The sequence below is a fragment of the Sander lucioperca genome, chromosome 4 (genome assembly GCF_008315115.2).
Source record: "Sander lucioperca isolate FBNREF2018 chromosome 4, SLUC_FBN_1.2, whole genome shotgun sequence".
Lineage (NCBI taxonomy): Eukaryota > Metazoa > Chordata > Actinopteri > Perciformes > Percidae > Sander > Sander lucioperca.
In genome coordinates, this window is record NC_050176.1 from 33,229,804 (window position 1) to 33,248,870 (window position 19,067).

Sequence of the window (19,067 nt, forward strand, 5' to 3'; positions counted from 1 at the left end):
GACAGACAGCAGAGATGTGATGGTGTAGCATCAATATGTCTGTGTTGCCATGTTTGCCATCAGAATTTGAGAATGGCACTTCCACATCAGCTGCAGCCATCTTGGTTGTTTTTTTTTTAAAATATGGTGGTCCTCTTTACTAAGTTAGGTTTATGGTCGTTGTAGCCCCGGCGTGAGCCAAAAATGTCGTTATCCAGCATTTTGTGTAAAGCGTGAAGCCTACGCAAGTTGTCAGTCATCATATCAAACCCGCCCCATATAAGATAAATGGTTATGCTCGCAGATTCGTCAGGTTTCCAGGCTAGAAATGAGGCAGTTGGGAAGCATCAGGCTGCATCCCATTTATTCCATCCCTTACCGTAACATTGAACGAGAATCAAGATTGCCCCTAAGGAAGCTATTCCTGCTCAATAGCATGTGTACTTCCATCTGAGTCTCCCCAACGTTTTGTCAATACTTCTTCAGTTCCCACACTTTGTGAGAAGCTCTCTCTACAGGCAATCCCCATGAGGATCAATTAAGCGCCAGAACACAGAATGGCAACTGTCACATGCAGTGAATCCTGACAGGTCTTTTAAAGAGGCTGTTGGTGGTCTTATGATGGAGCCCAGTAACAAGGTAGTTCCATTAATTTCCCCTTGGCTGGTTTTAATTATTTAGGAGCCTCGTACTGAATACTGTAAATACACACACACAGCAAATCCATAGCAGCTGGAAAATTATTTTCTTAATTAAACTGTTGTTTGCTGAGTAAACACATCCCAGTGCACCAAAGCCAAAGAGTTCCTCCTCAGCGTCGTTTGATATGCAAACTGCACCAATTTCCAATTTGCTATCACTTTAATTGTAAACATTAGTTGAGGAGTTTACATATGGTAACATAACTCCTGATCCTTCCAGCTTCCATGTGTCTTGTTAGGCTCATATTAAATCCATCTTTCTTTGGTTGTCTATAATGGAGCCTGAAATACATTTCAATGACTTTGCACCTTTGTCTCTCGCTTGGTCTACTTTTGTATCATTTTATCATGACTGAAGGGTTTTCTTTATTTGACCTCTTTTGTAGCACACTTTCTTATATGAAAGTCCTAGTTTTAATGTGTATCATCTTGTATGTTTTTATGTAAAGCACTTTTTTTCTGAGATTTTTATCTGAGATAAGCGCTCTATGAACAAATATCACTTACTTTTACTTAGTTTGTTCAACAAATGGTACACCAGGATACCCACCTAACACACAGGTTACCACACTATTAAAAGCAGGTTGTGCAGAAGCTCAGTAAGTTCCCTGATCAAAGATCTCTCTCTCTCTCGCTCTCTCACTCTCTCATGTATTGTATGTTAAAGGGACACACTCCAACTTCCAACCTCATTTCCAGGCACTAGTTGGAAAGCTGGTGCATTGCTGTTCTCAGGTTTATTGAACTGTACTTCTGCCATCCATTACATATTCTGACAACCGTAGACAGTAGGAGAACAACAATAGCAGTTTAGCTGAAATAAGTTTCATTTTCTTTTCACCACCTAAAGGAGACTAGTGTTGAAGTTAAAAAAGTTAAACCACTGGTGATTTCTGATAAAAATATACTTTTAGTTAAATGAACACTGCAGCTAGAAAAAACACTGAATCAATACCGATTGCATCACACCAGACTTAATCAGCATTTGACTGGCCCACACCAACCCAAGTTTCTAAAGAATGTTTAAGTCATGTCTGTTATTTAGCATAGAGGTAGAAGTAGAAGAACTAACACCTTTTCTTTTGAGAGACATCTGACCAATAACGAAGGTTTTCATTTGAGGTACCACCCTCAACTTGTAGGGACTAAATTTGTGTGACTGAGGTGATTTCAGGACTGCAAACTGTGACCCAACAGGGGAAGCATGTTCTGTATGTCCACTGCTGGCAGTGTTTTATTGTTGTATTGTTTTGTCATGTCATTTTCATCATGTTGTTCATTAAACCTTTTGTTAATTCTTTCAATTGGACCAAGCCTCATCAATCCAACGATCACGTCTTTAGAATTTCTTAACACTAGTGATAACTTCGGCTATTGGTGTTGTGAAACACTTTTTAATCAACCAAAATGACTTTCTAGAGTGTCACTGGAGAATTACATTGTGAAGTCAAAGTGAGCCTACCTGAGACACCACTGACAAAATGCAACAAAATGAGGCTGAAGCTGCAGTGTTTGCCAGCTAAGACAACAGAGGGCTGAGCCACTGAGAATTAACAGTGGTACAAGGCAAAAAGACTAAAATATATTGCTATGTTTTGTTGGATTCAAAGCACTACAGTACACACCTGTGCAGAGGAGCTCCAGGTATGAAATGGTCTTCAAAGATAAACTGAATTAAACAACCAGCACCTTCAGGAAAACAGGGGCAGTTACTAGGGCTTTTACTTTTGCCCAAAAATCATATTCGAAGTTCATTTGTTTATGAATATTAATATTCGAATATATTTGAATATTTATTAATAATATTTTGACCATTAAACGCCTTCAGTAAGGCTTATATTGGTATCAAACTTCGTATGTGTTCTGTCCACCAGAGGGCAGTGTATCAGTCAGTAGGCGTGCAATGATGTTAGAAGAAAAACACACTGCCACCACTGTTTTTTTTTTAAATTAAAAGTCAGACCCTGGATTAAACACAAACAATATGCTTTCAACAGGAAGGTCGGATATTTCACCGTAGCCTACGTAAGTGGTCTGATGTTCATACTTTTGCGCTGGTGTGTGCGTCGAGCCGCGTGTGTATGGGTGTATGTGTGTGTCTGTCTGGGGAGTGTGTATTGTGAGAGAGTGACGGTGATTACTGGTAGCTTCAGAGCGAGTAGCGACTCTATAGTCTTAGTGAGAGAAACAAAGTGTCTCCTCTGTTCTTTCTGACCACGGTGGGAAATCTGTAGCAGGAAAAGTTAACCCTCTCCTTGATTTTACGTTGTTTATGGAGAAAGAGAACCAGGAAATGAGTCGGGGGGAATGCGCTACCAAGCCGCGGCCGAGCGACGTGCGTCGCCGCGACGTGTAGTTACATTTTGAAATGCATGAAAAAGCCTCGGAATCTGAATTGAAAACAAGGTTTACAAGCAAACACATTTACAAAAAAATAATGCCCATAACAGGTTCGAAATTCGAATATTAAGGGCTGCCTAATATTCGTTCGAATATCAATATTTTTTTTAATATTCGAATTATATTCGAATATCGAAGTTCGGCGTCAAAGCCCTAGCAGTTACTGAGTACTTTTGTAACCCACACATACAGTATGTATGACCAACAGTGTAATGTTTGATGTGGTTAAAATGTCAACATTAGTAACTGGAATAGGGAATCAAAAGGATATTGGCACTAGTATAACTATTAAGCAGTGCCACAACTGTTTGGGGATTTTGTTTAGTTTTTTCTCATGCTAGCATAGACTGTTAATGCGTGCCTGAAACGGAAAACTCACATTTCTGCAAAAACATCATGTATCACCAGATGCAGGGCAACATCTTTCAAAAAGACTCAATGAAATATTTGCTACCTTCAAGTATATCAATCAGACTAGTACCCCTGTGGATTTAAAGGCTTGTTTTATTGTTTTAGCCATATCATTTTTCAAAAGTACCTGTCCACGATGTTCTGAAACCGCAAAACCCATTGTTGGTAGTTGACAGAGATAATGTATCAAGACTTTTTTTCACTCAAACGAAAGTGATGAGCTTGAGCTTCATTTATGGGTGCCTTGGGGACCCCTTCAAAGCAGAGATGGTCTCAGTCATCTTAATGGGGCTCAGGTCTTTGAAAAGTATGACTTATGAGACAAAAGATGAGGAACTAGAGAGAGGTCAGGGCAAATCATATATCAAATGTCATCTAATTAACCTTAGCTGTCCGATTGTAGTTGTGCAAGCGTTTTGATCATAGGTCCGCAGGATACAATTTCCCAAAAAAAGGTTGATCAAGCTTAACATAATTTTTTTTAGAATCTTCTATTTATCCCTGAATACTGTATCATTTGTGGATTTTACTGTGTGCAAAACTTACATGCATATAACATGATATAAAACACAAGCTGTTCATTTCTCCCTCTCACTGTGAGTGTCACACTGCAGCAATAGTACTGAGATAATACTTTGTTCACACACAGCAGCAGGATCAGGGTCTTCCACCACACACTGTGGGGGTGAGTTATTGTTCTCCTGGGAAATAAAGCCTAATTGATAATTACAAAGAGAGCAGACAGGACTAGGAATCGGCCCACACATTCTTTCACCACTACACAAAATGTGCACAGCATGCTAAATACAATAGCAATATTCATGCATATTGCAAAAGAAATGTCTGGTTGTGTATACGCCCAAATTACACTTCAATCCATGACAGATGGAAAACAATATTGGCAACATTTGCAAAACTATTATTGTGAGAGCACTTGAAGATATGAATGCTGCACGGTAATAAGGAGTTATTGTACTGTGTATTAAGAATAATGGGCTTTTCACACAGAGTGATAGAGTTTGAAGGTTCACTGATTTTCTATACTCATGAAGTGGCTAGCTAGTTCCTTGTGGCACTCTGCCGGCCACATCTTTTCATTGATTGTTTGCAAGTGACCAGCTGCTTCACTTAAATGTGGTTGGCAGACTGCAGTTGTGGCACTCAAAGACATTCAAGAAACAGAATATTATCAGGATTTATGCCAAACATTCAACTACTACACAAACTACTGAGGTACAATGTTTCTAAAACACGTTATACCTCCAAAGGCAGCTTTGACAAAAGGAGTGGTTTCTGAGAAATGACTAATTGATACTAATGATTAATTGAATATTGCCACATCATAGGACTGTAATTGAATATCCAACTATGATGTATTCTTCATCATCACCGGCTCAAATGTTGGACTAATGGACTACAGATTACAAGCAATTTTTTTGTAGCATTTTAGGCCTTTATTTGATGCGACAGCTTAGACATGTAAAGGGAGAGAAAGGGGGAATGACATGCAGCAAAGAGGCTGCAGCTTGAAACCGAAACTGCGGTCCCTGCGGCGAGGATTAAGCCTCTGTATATGGGGCGCACACTCTACCAGATGAGCTACCCAGGCACCCCGATTACAAGCAGATTTAAATTAGGGCTGTCAATTGATTAAAAAATGTAATGTAATTAATTACATACTCTGATTAATTAATCGAAAATAATCGCATACATAATTAACGGTGCCTGAACCGATACTTTTTAAGAAAGGAAAAAAAGAAAAGGAAAAAAAAAAAAGGTACTAAACAACAGTTGGTGACATTAAAGAACAGCTTGTTTATTGCTAAGGCCATATGGTCAAAATTAAATGATTTAATAATAATGTATAACAATAACTTATTTCACTAGTAAATTGCTGTTGAACGACAAAAACAACCACCAGATGGGAAAAGGACATTTACAATAACTTCAAATGCACCACGAGGCTGTAGTTTACCAGTTTCATTGAACGCACCGTCTGTGTTTTTCCGACGGCAGCTGCAGATTGTTACACCCCGGTGTTGAATCCTCTACAGTAAAACACAGTCAAACTGTAAACCGTTTAGCGTTACAAGTAAATGTTCCAATCAATGATCCAGGCAGCACATTCTCGTCTCCCTCCTTCATTTTACAGTCCAATGGTGGCTAGAACGGCTCCGGGTCAAACATCAATATGGAATGAATTAATCTGAGTTACTTTTTTTAACGCGTTATTTTTTCTCAGATTAATTAATCGAAATTAACGCGTTATTTTGACACCTCTAATTTAAATAGGTGGGTTTTGAGTGCAGTTTTCAAAGATAGGAGTGAGGGAGAATGTCTGAGGTGAGAAAGTTCCAGAAAGGAGGGGAAGCATTGGAGAAGGCCCTATCCCCCAAGGTCCGGTGCGACCGGTTAAGAGGGGTGAGAAGGTTGGCATCGGCGGATCTGAGATCGCAAAGTGCGTATTGTTGACACATTGGTAAACAATTTACTTCTTTTGAATCCAGCAGACACAGAACAACATCCCATTGACCTCTTTTTTTCCAATACCCAGTAGCTCTGAAAGAAGGAAATGCGAGTGGTTTTAGCTTATTAAACATTCTTCACTATAGCAACCAAATCTTTTGCTGGGGCAGGTCAAGTGTACATTTGGCTTATGTGTATGTTTATGTGTGGTCAGAGGTTTGTGAGAGCCGTTAGTATTTATTTTGCGTGGACCTACAATCCAAAATATCTGAAATTGGCTAAAACAGCAAGCTGCAAAGAGCTGTCTTGATTCACACTGGGTTCAGCGGAATTTCTGATCATTTGGAAAGATATATCAATTAATAGAGCTTTATATAGAAAAAATAGTTAATGTCAAGAAAGGTTCCTATCAGAATCAATGGGCCTCATTCATCAATATCTTCCTAAGTTTTCTCTTAAATATGTTCTTAAGAAAGTCCCTAAGTCTACGTCGGATTCATGACGTGTTCTTAAACAGCAGAATTGTTCGCACCTGTGTTCTTAGGATTGATGAATCCCACGTCTTCGTAATTGAAAGCGCGTGCCAGATGTTCCTAATTAGCATAAGAAAACGCCCCGCAAATTCCCATATAAGGATATGACATTTCCTGTGCACCTCCTGGGAAGCGGGAGACTGCGTTCAAGAGATAATTGTCGGAGTCGCAGATGACTTGTACATTGCAGTGGTGGAGGAAGTACTGAATCTCAGTACTTAAGTAAAAGTACAAATAACCAGAGACATATTTACTTTAGTAAAAGTAGAAGATGTCCACTACCACAAACAAGGCCAGCTGGCTTTTAAAAGAAGTTCCTATTCTAACCAGCATAAAACGGAAATATGTTGTTAGAATCGGAATGCGGTTGGTTTTATTTCTGGATGTATTTTAAGACGGTTTTATTTTCTTTAACCATACAAGTAAGCAAATAAAGTGTATGTGAAGAGATCCAGCCAAATAAATAACATATGAACGCATCTTACGCAGCCTGGTGGAGGAGTAAACGACGCTGTGAAGAGAAATAGATGGCAACTATGATTTAAAAACGGGAATAATAATAAAAAAAAAAACATTTTCATTTTTACCGGAGGCTGTAATACCGAGGGTCAGCGGCGCTGCGCCCGAGCTCTGGAGCACCAGAGACGGCTTGGAAGCCGATGAAGGATCGGCGCTGCCCCATATATATCTATGGCAACCAAACTTCACTGGTGAGACAAACGTGTGATGGTCAGGAAGGCGTTTTGGCAGGGGGAAAAACTGATCAGAAAATGTAACAGAACGTTGTAGAAATGTAGTGGAGTAGAAAGTAGATAATTGCTGCAAAATGTAACGAAGTAAAAACCACTCCATTTTGGCCCTTAAAATAGTGCGATCAATCACCAAGTAACGTAGGATTTAATCAGTTTAATTGCAGTGTTAGTGTTTCTTTGCATACTATGATTTTTTTTTCAACAAATGATCAGAAATACATTACAGTACAATACTATCATTGTAAACAACTGTAGAATTCAATAAAATGCAGTAACCAATTATTTGGAGCAAACTGTCCTCACTCAAGTGTGCGTAAGAGTGCTCTTAAGTGTTCGTAGATTTTGTTCTTAGCTAAGAACAAATCCAAGATAAGAAAACATTAGTGAATGTCAGAATCTTCGTAAAAAGTGCGCAAGTGGGGTTTAAGAACACATTTCTTCGTAACGGTTGGTGAATAAGGCCCATTGTGCATGAACATTCTCATTTACCAGCAACAAAAACACCTCTCTCTTTTCAGTTGGAGCAGTCCTATTTGATAATATCTAAACCTGTAAAACATTACAATATTACAGGTGGGCTAACTGTTCCACATTCTCCTGGCTACTTTGTACTCAAACAGTGCACTGGGACTGCAGTATGCACAATTCACCGACAGATGGTCAATACTGTAAGAAGCAGTGAAAGACTGGTCCCACTGAGGCTTTCCCTAAGGGCCTTTGCAGGGAGTCTGCAGCCATCAGATTAATTGTACCATTTGTTTTTCTTAGAAATATTTGTGGGGTGTTATTTTATTTGGTGCACTTGCATTATATTATAGGATGCCTTGTGGCTTTTATAAACAGATTAGGTCATATAAGTAAGTGACAGAGTTAAAGGAGTTAGAGGAGGGGAGTGTGATCATAGTATGAATATGTGGAGGCGAGTGATGGATCAATGGATGCAGTTGGATAACAGGGAAGTGAAAGAGAAATCATCTGGTAGGGGAATGACCACAGTTACCAGTTTATTACAGTAGGTACACCTAGCTAAAACTAATGCAGTCTAATACAACAGCACTGCAATGAATCCACCATAAAGTTTAGGTTGTAGCTTATGGAGGTTGTAGTTTGTGGTTTTGTATTTTGTATTGCCTTATACAAACAGGAGTTCCTATTATTTTGTTTACCCAATTCATATCAGTGAGGGTATGGCTAAATAACAGAAACAGCTCTATGTATAACGCAATACAGTACAACAGCTTTTATGAGTTCATTGTACAGTATGTTATGTGTTAATCCCATTGTCAAAATTAACTCTAGGTTGACTATAAATGCAGAAAGGTAACTTTCCTCTGAAATGTACCAAGAACCAAGTCTTAAATAAATGAGTACTTCAAAACTGTGCTTAAAGTGAACTTTCTGTATTTCTCAAACTGGACCCACTTCCCCATGCATTTGTGTGTCAGTGACTAATGTGAACAAAAATTGGTCCAGCATTGAGGGAGAATGCTGTAACCGGCAGCTGTGAACCAGGCTGCAATTTAACCCTACGGGGCAAATACGCATCCTCAATTTCAGTCAACTAAAAGTGCTGTTTTTTGCCTCAGATTGTTATCGTAAGTGTCTGACAACATTATTTAAAGATGCCGATAGAATTGGGTCGATTTTCGTTTCACCAGTCTGGTCCAGTGTACCAGGCTAAACCGGTTCGGTTGTATGCTAACCGGTTGAACTGACATTTGTCACTATGGCACCTTCTAGCAAATTAAAAAGTAGCCGACGTTAGTAAACCTGTGCCGATGGCATCACAGTGGTAAATCCAACTTGTATTGCAAGCAGTGTTGGGCAGTAAAGTTACTAGTTTAAATTCTCAATAGCATTGTTTTCTAAATCAAATAGCTTTCCAGTAGCTTAGCTCTCTTATTGATTCAATTCCAATTTTATTTATAGTATCAAATCATAACAAGAGTTATCGCGAGACACTTTACAGATAGAGTAGGTCTAGACCACACTCTGTAGTTTACAAAGCCCCAACTATTACAGTGGTTGCCTCAAGAGCAAGCATTAACAGTAGCTATTGTGACAGTGGCAAGGAAAAACTCCCTTTTTTGTTAGGAAGAAACCTCGGACAGACCCAGACTCTTGGTAGGCGGTGTCTAACAGCACCGGTTGGGGGTGTGATGAATGGTGGCAATAATAGTCCTAATAAAGATAGTGGAACAGTGATCAATTAACGTTAGTGCAAACATTTGGGATTTTAAGCTGACGAAAGAGCTGAACTGAAAAAGACAAGGCAAAGACCTAAACCAAAGAGGTTATTATAACTTCAATGCAGGAAAAAAAAAAGTCATAGCTTAGAGGTGCATTACCGCCACCATGTGGACTGGAGTCGCTACGCTCTCATAATGGGCTCTCACTCTCATCAGTCTCACTCGGGAGTGGCTGAGTAAAGTGCGACACCTATACTACTATGCTCGCCATTCGGTCAGCTACAACCACAAATAAAATCTAAGAAATTATGTGAGAAAAACTGCACCCATTTTATTAGAATGACATGAATAAATGTTACAAAATGCTTCGTGAATAATACTTTATTGATTAACTTGTCCGTGAACAGATACATTTTAATTGGCCAAGGTGGTATCAATGAAGATAACAACTGCCATGATCCCACGCAACTTCACAATGTCATCAAAAGTCTAGTGTTTACATCCACGGTTTCAATTGAGAGACCCCTAGCGGCAGAAAATTACATATTGTACGTTTAACATAGCTCATCTTGGTCCTTCCTTTTAAGTCTAGTTGGTCAGTATAGTTTTGATTGAACCCTCAGGAACTCTCAAACTTTCTCCTTTGAAGGCGACAGCTCTGTGTTTCAGCCCTCCTTTGCTCTCTGACTGACTGTGAAAGAAAATGGCTGCATCTCTAAGGGCTTTTGCAGCCCTTGAAGAGTCATTTCCACTGAGTTAGACATGTCAGTGCTGCAGACCACCTAGTGAGTTGAAAAGGAGGGTAAAAGCCCATTGGGTGCCATGCATCAAGGTGAGGACAGGGATAGGGATGTAGTGAGGCAACTGCAACCAACTATCCCATATTCCCCTGGAAACAGGTCTCTACGTATAGTATGTGCCTGAGGCTGTTATGGGGAACAGAGACTCAACATCAGGACTACAAAAGGCCCATGAAGGCTCCGCTGTGGCCAGGAGGAGAGTGTGGAGGAGGGATGGAACAGTCTCAAGGGATAAGATTAATTAATTCTTGCTGGGAAAGTCAAATATAGGAGCTGCTATGGAAAAGCAACATGTTTCAAATGCTGTCATGGCTGTCATGACAGGTGGGCAAGTCTGTGTAGGATTCTATAGTTTGTGTCCCAGACATTACAGAGAAAGAGAGAGTGAACTGCATAGAGTGACATGAAGAAAAAGAGAGAGCCATAGTAATGCATGGTGGAACTCCATTAGAAATCCATTAATGTAATACTAGACCTACATGGGTTTCTGATTGAACTGAGAATACCTATAATGCCTCCATGTCCCAAAACCCATTTTCAAGGGTGCATTTCTAGAAGTAGTTTTGACAGATGTGCCTCTAGTCTGAAATGACTACACAATGATGTCCAAAATGATGGACCTGATCCAAAACAGACCTGTTTATACTAAACCTTTCAAACTACAGACTACTTAAACCTGATGTGGATTGATTAATTTGTTTCTTAAAACAGAGACTCAACCAGACACGGACCTTCAGATTAACATGCGGTCCCGTCTCGGATGAAAACACTCTGCTCTTGGACACAGGCAGACATTAGTCATTAATTGGCCCCTTCCTATGTAAGTAACAAAAAATTCAAATTCAAATTCAAATTGATTGAAACAACGTTATTGTAAAGGGACATACATTCAGCAATATTTTTAGTGATGAGCATGGTGTGCCCAAACGGCTCTGGGTCTCCTATCATGCTGATTTGAGCCAAATCTAAATGTCTAGTTTGTTGTTATGCTAAAATGTGATTTTTATTTTGAATTGTCTATTTGAGATGCAATATAGCCTCTACATACATTCAAATATACTATCTACTATATTTATGAAGATGTATTAATTAGCGCTGTCAAAATAACGCGTTCATTTCGATTAATTAATCTGAGAAAAAAATAAATGCATTAAAAAAAATAACGCAGATTAATCCATTCCATATTGACCTTTGAGCCGTTCTAGCCACCATTCAACTGTAAAATGAAGGAGGGAGACGAGAATGCGCTGCCTGGATCATTGATTGGAACATTTACTTATAAAAATAATTTATTTCCTCAGCATATTAGGTGATATTGTTGATTGTTATGGCCATTATTTGAACAGTGAAAATAATAAGTTTTTTTTTTTTTTTACTTTAATGTCACTAATGCTGATTATTCATTGATTCATTTGAATTGAAATATTTAAAATACTAGTATCCCTAGTACTAATCAATATTTTTTTTTTTTTTTTTTTTTTTTAAATGTGCCCTGGAAATTTCATAAGGGTGTGCCTTGGGACAAAAAAGTTTGAAAACCACTGCTATATGCTGTACGTCTGCTGCATTGCAACATTTCCTTTCACAGACTCAATGTACATACAATACAGGACAGCATCTGACATTATGGAGCATAAGGCACTGATGCCAAAATGTTCTGCATGACTTTTTCCCACCAAGCCTATTGTCAGCTCCAAACTGATGTTGTGTGGGTGGCAACTGCAGTGTACTCGCAGATGGCCTGTAGTTCCATTTCACACATCAAGGGCTAACATCAAGACAAGCATCCTTTGGTAGACTATCACAGACCACAGAAACTTAAGTATATGGCTCCGAGCACAAGCAGAAGGCTGTACGGGATTCTGTTGAAGTTTGAACTTTGGTTTTCTACATAAACACTTGTTTGTTTTTTTAGCAGCCTAACCTCTTGAAACCTTGTGTAAAACGTGCAAAAAAGCTTCAGAATGATCTTCTTATTCTGGTTATGAACTATTAGTTTTGTGGATTTGCATAGTCATTTTCAGGTTATAAAAGCAAAGCTTTCTCATGGCTTTGAAAACCAAAAAATTAAAAGTTTTCAATGTGCACTTTCATAACACAGAACCAAGGCTGCAGCTACAAAAACCTCTAAATGAGCACATTTTGGTGTTAGATGCCTATTAAACTATATGAAACTTGTGTGAAATGTGCTGTACAGTATGAGACAAGTGTACTCTGTGTGTGTCCCATGCGTGTCTGTAAAAGCTCCACAAATCATAAGTGACAGGTGAAGTGGCAGATACTCAATGGAATAATTTGATAGCACACTAACTTTACGCGTGGTTCCATCACAGCAAGGCATGCAACGGGGTTACGGGTTACTCTTCCATGTCAAGGCTATGAATTATAAGCCCTCATTGCTGCAGTGATTCTCTGAAGAGACTTGTATCTCGCTTATATCTAGCCTCGGGGCACAAGCATTACAGATATAGATTTAAAACTAAGAAGCAAAAAAGTGGCATAGACAGAAAATAAGTCAAGTTTCGGACACTCATATTATAAAACAAAGCGTAACAGTGATGTGAAGTATGAACAGATAAGTGTGGAGTGTGCTTCTGTGCATGTGAACACAGCACACACACACACAAAGATGCTTCCTACGAGTGTAAAAAGAATACAAAAGCGACTGACAGGTAGAAATAAGAACAGACTCACATTACAGGTATTTGGTAACACCACTGTACAGCAGGACAACAAGCACAAACCCCATGAAGGCCCACACTTATCTGCATGTCATGTCTCATTTCCAGTTCAACACAGCAAAATGGCAGAGCTGGGCAATATAGCTAAAAATAATAACTTGATACATAAGCCTTGATGAAAACAAGAATGTTCTAATCAAAAAAATTATTTAGAGTCTTTAATGAATGTCTTCGCACATACCATTACAAACATACTGTGATTTAAGATTGAGCATTTCAAATTTTAATCATTTAGCCAAAATATATTATAAATAAGGCTGTCAAAATTAACACAATTAGAAACATCAACAGCATTAAACACTTTAAAAATATCCCTTTTAAAGTACATTTATAACAGATTTAAAAAGAATTACGATTAAATCGCAAGCTAATTACAGACAATCATGCGATTAAATATTTTAAATCGATTGGCAGCCCTAATTTTAAACATATGGTTTCATGTAACAACCTGACTTACTGTTAACAGCCTTTTAGAAGTGGAAATGGAAGATGTGAAAAGGGTTACACTGCACTACCCTTTAGTCCTGCTGACTGTGTTGAAACATATGGTCCAAAGAGGACACATTATTATTTTAACAACAATAAAACAAAGTGTTTACCACAGTCAGAAAAAGGTTCAATTGTCTAGCTCCTAAGTGAGTTAAGGAAACTTTCCTGTCTTCATTACATTGCTTGACTTAGAAAATGGACACGCAACAAACATAATTCCCTTACAAGTAGTAGAGTACATTTGATGCGACTTAGTCTGTGAGCTCACGTATAAATCATTGCGATTAAAATCAAATCACAAGAGCCCAGAATAGTCTGTATTGTACTAACTTGATTTGGCCGAAGTTTTAAGGGTAGCCATTGCTAGACCCCTGCTGGCTGACTAAGTCTTGTTAGGAGAAGACAGTGACGTGTCCACTTTTTACAATGATCTGTCTGAGACACTGTACACTCACACAGTTTATACAACATTCTCTCGCTCTCTCACCTCCCCTTTTCTTGTCTTTGCAGCATGAGCTTTTTTCATTATCTCAATCTCCCCATTGCTGCATATCATCTCCTCTCTCCCCTTATATTCTGTCATTCTCCAGCTGCTCTATTAAATAATAAGATTTAAAATAAATAAAGCAACTGAAGGAAGCAAGCTATGAATGATATAAATAGCTGAAAAAATGTATTGCATTAATTTCAAACACCTCTTTGTAGACAGACTATGCATTTTGTCTACATGCATGGTGTTTTTACAGTATATACTTTATGCACAATCAGTAATTCCAATGCTTTACATATTTACTGTTATTTATAACAGTAACAACAAATGTAATGACTGTGTTTGGAAAATTGGACAGATGGATCTAAAACAGCATATCAGTCAGTCTGCCCATCTGTCCAACACTTTAGTCTAGGAAAAGATTTGTCAACAACTATTGACCAGATTGCCATGAATCTAATTTGAATAGTCATGGACTCCAGATGATAATGTTAAATTATTTTTTTGATACCCTGACCTTCCATCTAGTGGTCATCAGGTCAAATCTTCTCCTTTACCAAGTTTTAGTCCTTTTCAAGAAATCTCAAAAAGCAATACCTTGATTTCCACTAAATTTGTTGCACTACTTACAGTCCCTAGAAGTTCAATTGTTTTGTCTTTTTTGCCCCAGCTTTAGCACCAGCTGCATCAGGATAAACTACTCGTACACAAGCAATATCCAAATCTAACTGAAAGTTTGCCATGAAATTTAATGAGCACCTTCATACTTCAGAGGATGGACCATTTACTGTATGTTTTGGACAAACATTGCAGCCTTTTTAGGCTGCTAGCAGAGCTTAAAGTTTTAGTTTTGTAATTGTCATGACAAGCAATCTTGTAAATTTGGATACTGATGCCACCTGGAGAAACACACGCAAACATGCATGTAGATGCTTGTGAAAATGGCCAGCAACCACACAAAACATATTACTTATTACTTTGATGGCTGAATGAGTCAAGCACTGTGACTCCACAAGCACAGCCATATACTGTGGAATAGCACTTTGACAACAAATGATTGCTATGCTGAAGCACCAGCTGCCGTTAATTTCTAAAGTTTCAGAAATATGTTAGTTCATACAAGGTTAGACACTATGATATATATTTATCTAAATGCTCATTACTGGAAAAATGCTTTGGGTTTGAAAGCAAATTCCAACAGTGAAATGCATCTTTTTGTTCTATTCTTCCACCATGTTTGATACTGTGTGCGCTAAATGGGATAACGAGTTGACATTTTAATTTCAGCCTATCACTCCCATCTTGAATTCTGTGCAATACCACATCATCACAAAGAAGAACCATGCTGCAATTACAATGTCTTATTTTTTAATTCCATTCAAAGAGCGCTATTGTATTCACTATTCTATAAAACAAAGCCAGAGCCAATATTCTACCAATAATGAACCACACATTTTGATTACACACAAGTTGATTAAAACAGTATAATTGTATTTGCAAGATATAATTGCATTTGCAAGAATTTTTAGAAAAGCAGTCTTGGGCCATGACATGAATCAGTCAGAATTAAGGCCATGGTGTTACTAGGGCTGGGCGATATGGACCAAAAATCATCTTTCTGTATTTTCTAAGTTTCTTAAGTGGCCTAAATGTTCAGTTGTAAGTCAAAGCTACATGTGAGATGTCAAACACTTATTAAAACGGACTAATCAAATAAAATGCAAAGGCAGGGTTTTCTTCCCTGTTTGAAAATATACAGCTGCAAAACATGTAAATGTAAGATTATCTAAAATAAATAGCCTTTATGAAATAAAAACAGTCCTTTCTCTGAGTTGTTTTCTATAACAATAGTCTATATCCACGACGTTCCACTTCCGGGATTGCTGCGTTGTCGCCGGAAATTCTGCCGGATGTCTCTCTTTTTCGGCCGGATGTCTGTTACCTCCCGCTTTCTTTGTGTTGGAATCTCAAACTCCGGTCGATTCGCGAGGACTAAGGTTAACTGCTCCTCAGATCTCTGCAGGGTAAATCCAGACAGCTAGCTAGACAATTTGTCTAGTCTGAGTTTTCTGTTGCACGACTAAAACAACTTTTAAAACGTACACGTTCCACCTAAACAAGTTCCTTCCCAAGGCTATTTTGCAGCGGCACCGTGGCTCTGTCCGGCGGTTAGCGCCGCCCATGACGATTGAGATTGGTGTAAAGACGTGTCAATAAACCAGAGTATGTTTTCTCCCATCCCGGGATGCTATGTGGATCAGCCAGACCCTCCTGTATAGCGTTGTGAGGGAAGGTCTGGCAATGCGAGACTACTATAACAATAACTGACAATATCAGTATTTGCCTTTCCTGCTTTACAATGAAACCTACACTGTACATTTACAATCTGGCAATTGTTAATTCCACATCTGTTCCGATAGCCAACAGCGGTCTGATCTGAGCGTATCCACCGTCTCTCACTGGCTCTCTCTTGCACACAGTAGACTCCACTTTAATGGTGGACATACCACAACAGGACGCGTTGTTGTTAGACGATTGTTGGTATTTAGACTAGGGCTGCAGCTATCGATTATTTTAGTAATCGAGTATTCTACTGATTATTCCATCGATTAATCGAGTAATCGGATAAGAAATACTTTTGTTTTATTGAACAGCAATAATAAACAATAGTTTGGTTAAATTTTCAGAAAAAGCAACATTTCTGTTGCCTACATTGCTTACAATATCATCTCTCAAAAAACTAAACATATGAAGTGCATTTAAGTGCCACATTACATTGTAAAATGTTTAAAGAAAACATTTTCTGAAATTACATCAACCTCACACTAAGGCATACATTAAACATACATAAACATTACCTTAAGTTGTGCAACTTAACTTTCAGAACTACAAGTTTCATCCTGAGATTGATCTGTATATAGGCCTATGTGTAAATATATGTAAATATTAATTATACTCAATCTATTTTAATATATATATATATATATATATATATATATATATATATATATATATATATATATATATATATATATATATATATATATTTTAAAATAGATTGAGCTCTGTTGATCAGCTGTTTCAACGTGAGGAGAGAGAGAGAGAGAGAAAATGGTGCACAACAATCAGCCGTTTCTCCGACGGGATAGTCAACAGTTCGGCTCTTCAGATCAAATTGTGGTCACTGCTACATACTTTCTTGTCTGTTTTTGGTAGTTGTTGTGTTTGGTGTATTTTCATCGTCCATACAACTCCGTGATTTACTTTTGTCGGGTCCGCTTCGTGGAATGGATGAGAAATGTTTTCTGTTGAGATGCTGAAGCATCGACGTTGTGCTATTATTGTGGTAAGCTAGTTCGGTTTTTCAGTAGACACACTGTACAGAGTTCTCTTTTTAACTACGTTTGAACTGATTCCAAACTTTGGACACTTTGTCGTTTTCTCCAGTCTGTCTCTTCTCTTAGCCCATCACTATTTACGCTCTGGCATGTGCCGCCTTATCTTATATATATATATATATATTCTTATATACTGTCTATGTGTGCCGCCCGCAGACTTAGCAGCGTCTGCTGTGCGACAATAATAATGATCAGTGTGGAAACACTGTCCGTCAGCAATACAACGTTGGTAACATTGATTTAACGAAGCTTCGAGGCAAATCATTTTGCATCGAGGATTTTTTGTAATCGAATTATTCAAGTTATTCGAGGAATCGTTTCAGCCCTAATTTAGACCTTGACGAGAGATGCATTGTGGAAGATAACTAATATTATTTTGGAAGAAAAAAACTTTCCTTATATAGCTAACTGGAATTGACTTGAAGTAAATAGATTTCTTAAATATATTGTATTTACTTACGTACGTACTTAAGTTTTATTCAGTGAATCTAGGATTACCTCTTCAACTGTTACAAGCCTTGATGTATTTTGAATTCCTACCGACTGTTAAGACTTTTTGTTCATTTTTGTTGTTGCTATTTTTCCCAATTACAGCTCCCATTGACCACCTTACAATTACAAAATTGGAGATATACCTTTTGATATTTCACTCCTGAAGAGTCATAACTTTTCCCCCATGTCCTCAGGTTTTTTTTTGGGGTTCTTTGAGTTGATATAAAGTATGTTTCTTTGATCTGTTTGCAGTTAATTTACTGCACCTTTTATTGCTCTCTTGAGACAGCCATGCATGTATATTTCTTTCAGATTCTAAGTCAAACTAGTTGAGCTCTTTCATACCATTCCTCTCCCCTGGCTACCTAGTACACCTTTAGCACATCAGCTGATTTTGACAGTTTTTTCTTTTTGCTTGTGTTTTTCCTCATGTGTTTTTCAACATTTTCATCGTCTCTTCTCTTTCATCACATGTCCCTTAGTCACATTTGCATTTCCCTTCTGCATGTGTTTTGATATTTGCAGCAATTCTGGATTTGATGGCACTTTTCTTACTGTCTGTGCTTTTGCTCTTGTGTGTGCATTTCGATAATTGCATCGTTCATGGATTTGGAGCGCATTTGCCTGAATATTTGTTTGTCCTTGGGGGCCATTATAAGATGCTGACATGCTGCTGGCTGTCACCTCGATTAAAGGCATTAGTTCATCATGTTTGCGTACAGGCTGAGTTGGTTTAGTGGAGCGGAGTATTTCCCAATGAATAAATGCTTTAATTAAAATGCAGCTGATCACACTGTATACAGTATCTGCATCTGATAGCCCTTGGAAAACCAGGCTCATCAATCAATTGGGCTTCCAACTGTAGCATGATTGTTGCTGTATATGTTAGGCAGATTCAATGGGGCATCTTCTTAATATATAGATCCTGCTTCATTATCTTGCCTAATTTTCATCTAAGGGGGTATGCTGCCAACAGGCTTGATGAGTGCCTGTCTCAAATAAAAAAAAAGCCTTACAGCATTTAAGAGCACTGCTACACCCTTTTTCCATCACTTTTTCTGTACATTTACTGTGAGAGGATAATTCGTGGACATACTACAAAAGGGGTTAAAGTGATATTTGACAATTTAACATTTTTTTATCACGAGATTAACGTTCTTTTTGGCATAGCAAACTTTGTAGTTTTTTTCACATTGTTGCAACAACTAGTAACGTTAGAAAAACTA

The 19,067-nt window shown here is 38.2% G+C and overlaps 1 protein-coding gene and 1 long non-coding RNA gene across 3 annotated transcripts in view; one reads left to right on the forward strand and one right to left on the reverse strand.

Moving 5' to 3' along the window:
• Nucleotides 1-19,067, reverse strand: part of inpp4b (inositol polyphosphate-4-phosphatase type II B) — a 258,561-nt gene that overhangs the window by 227,514 nt on the left and 11,980 nt on the right. The gene's annotated exons all lie outside the window — the stretch shown is intronic.
• Nucleotides 1,533-14,335, forward strand: LOC118494818. The gene is made up of 3 exons (XR_004897023.1): nucleotides 1,533-1,688; nucleotides 12,078-12,083; nucleotides 14,325-14,335. It is a non-coding gene; the product is annotated as an uncharacterized LOC118494818 (long non-coding RNA).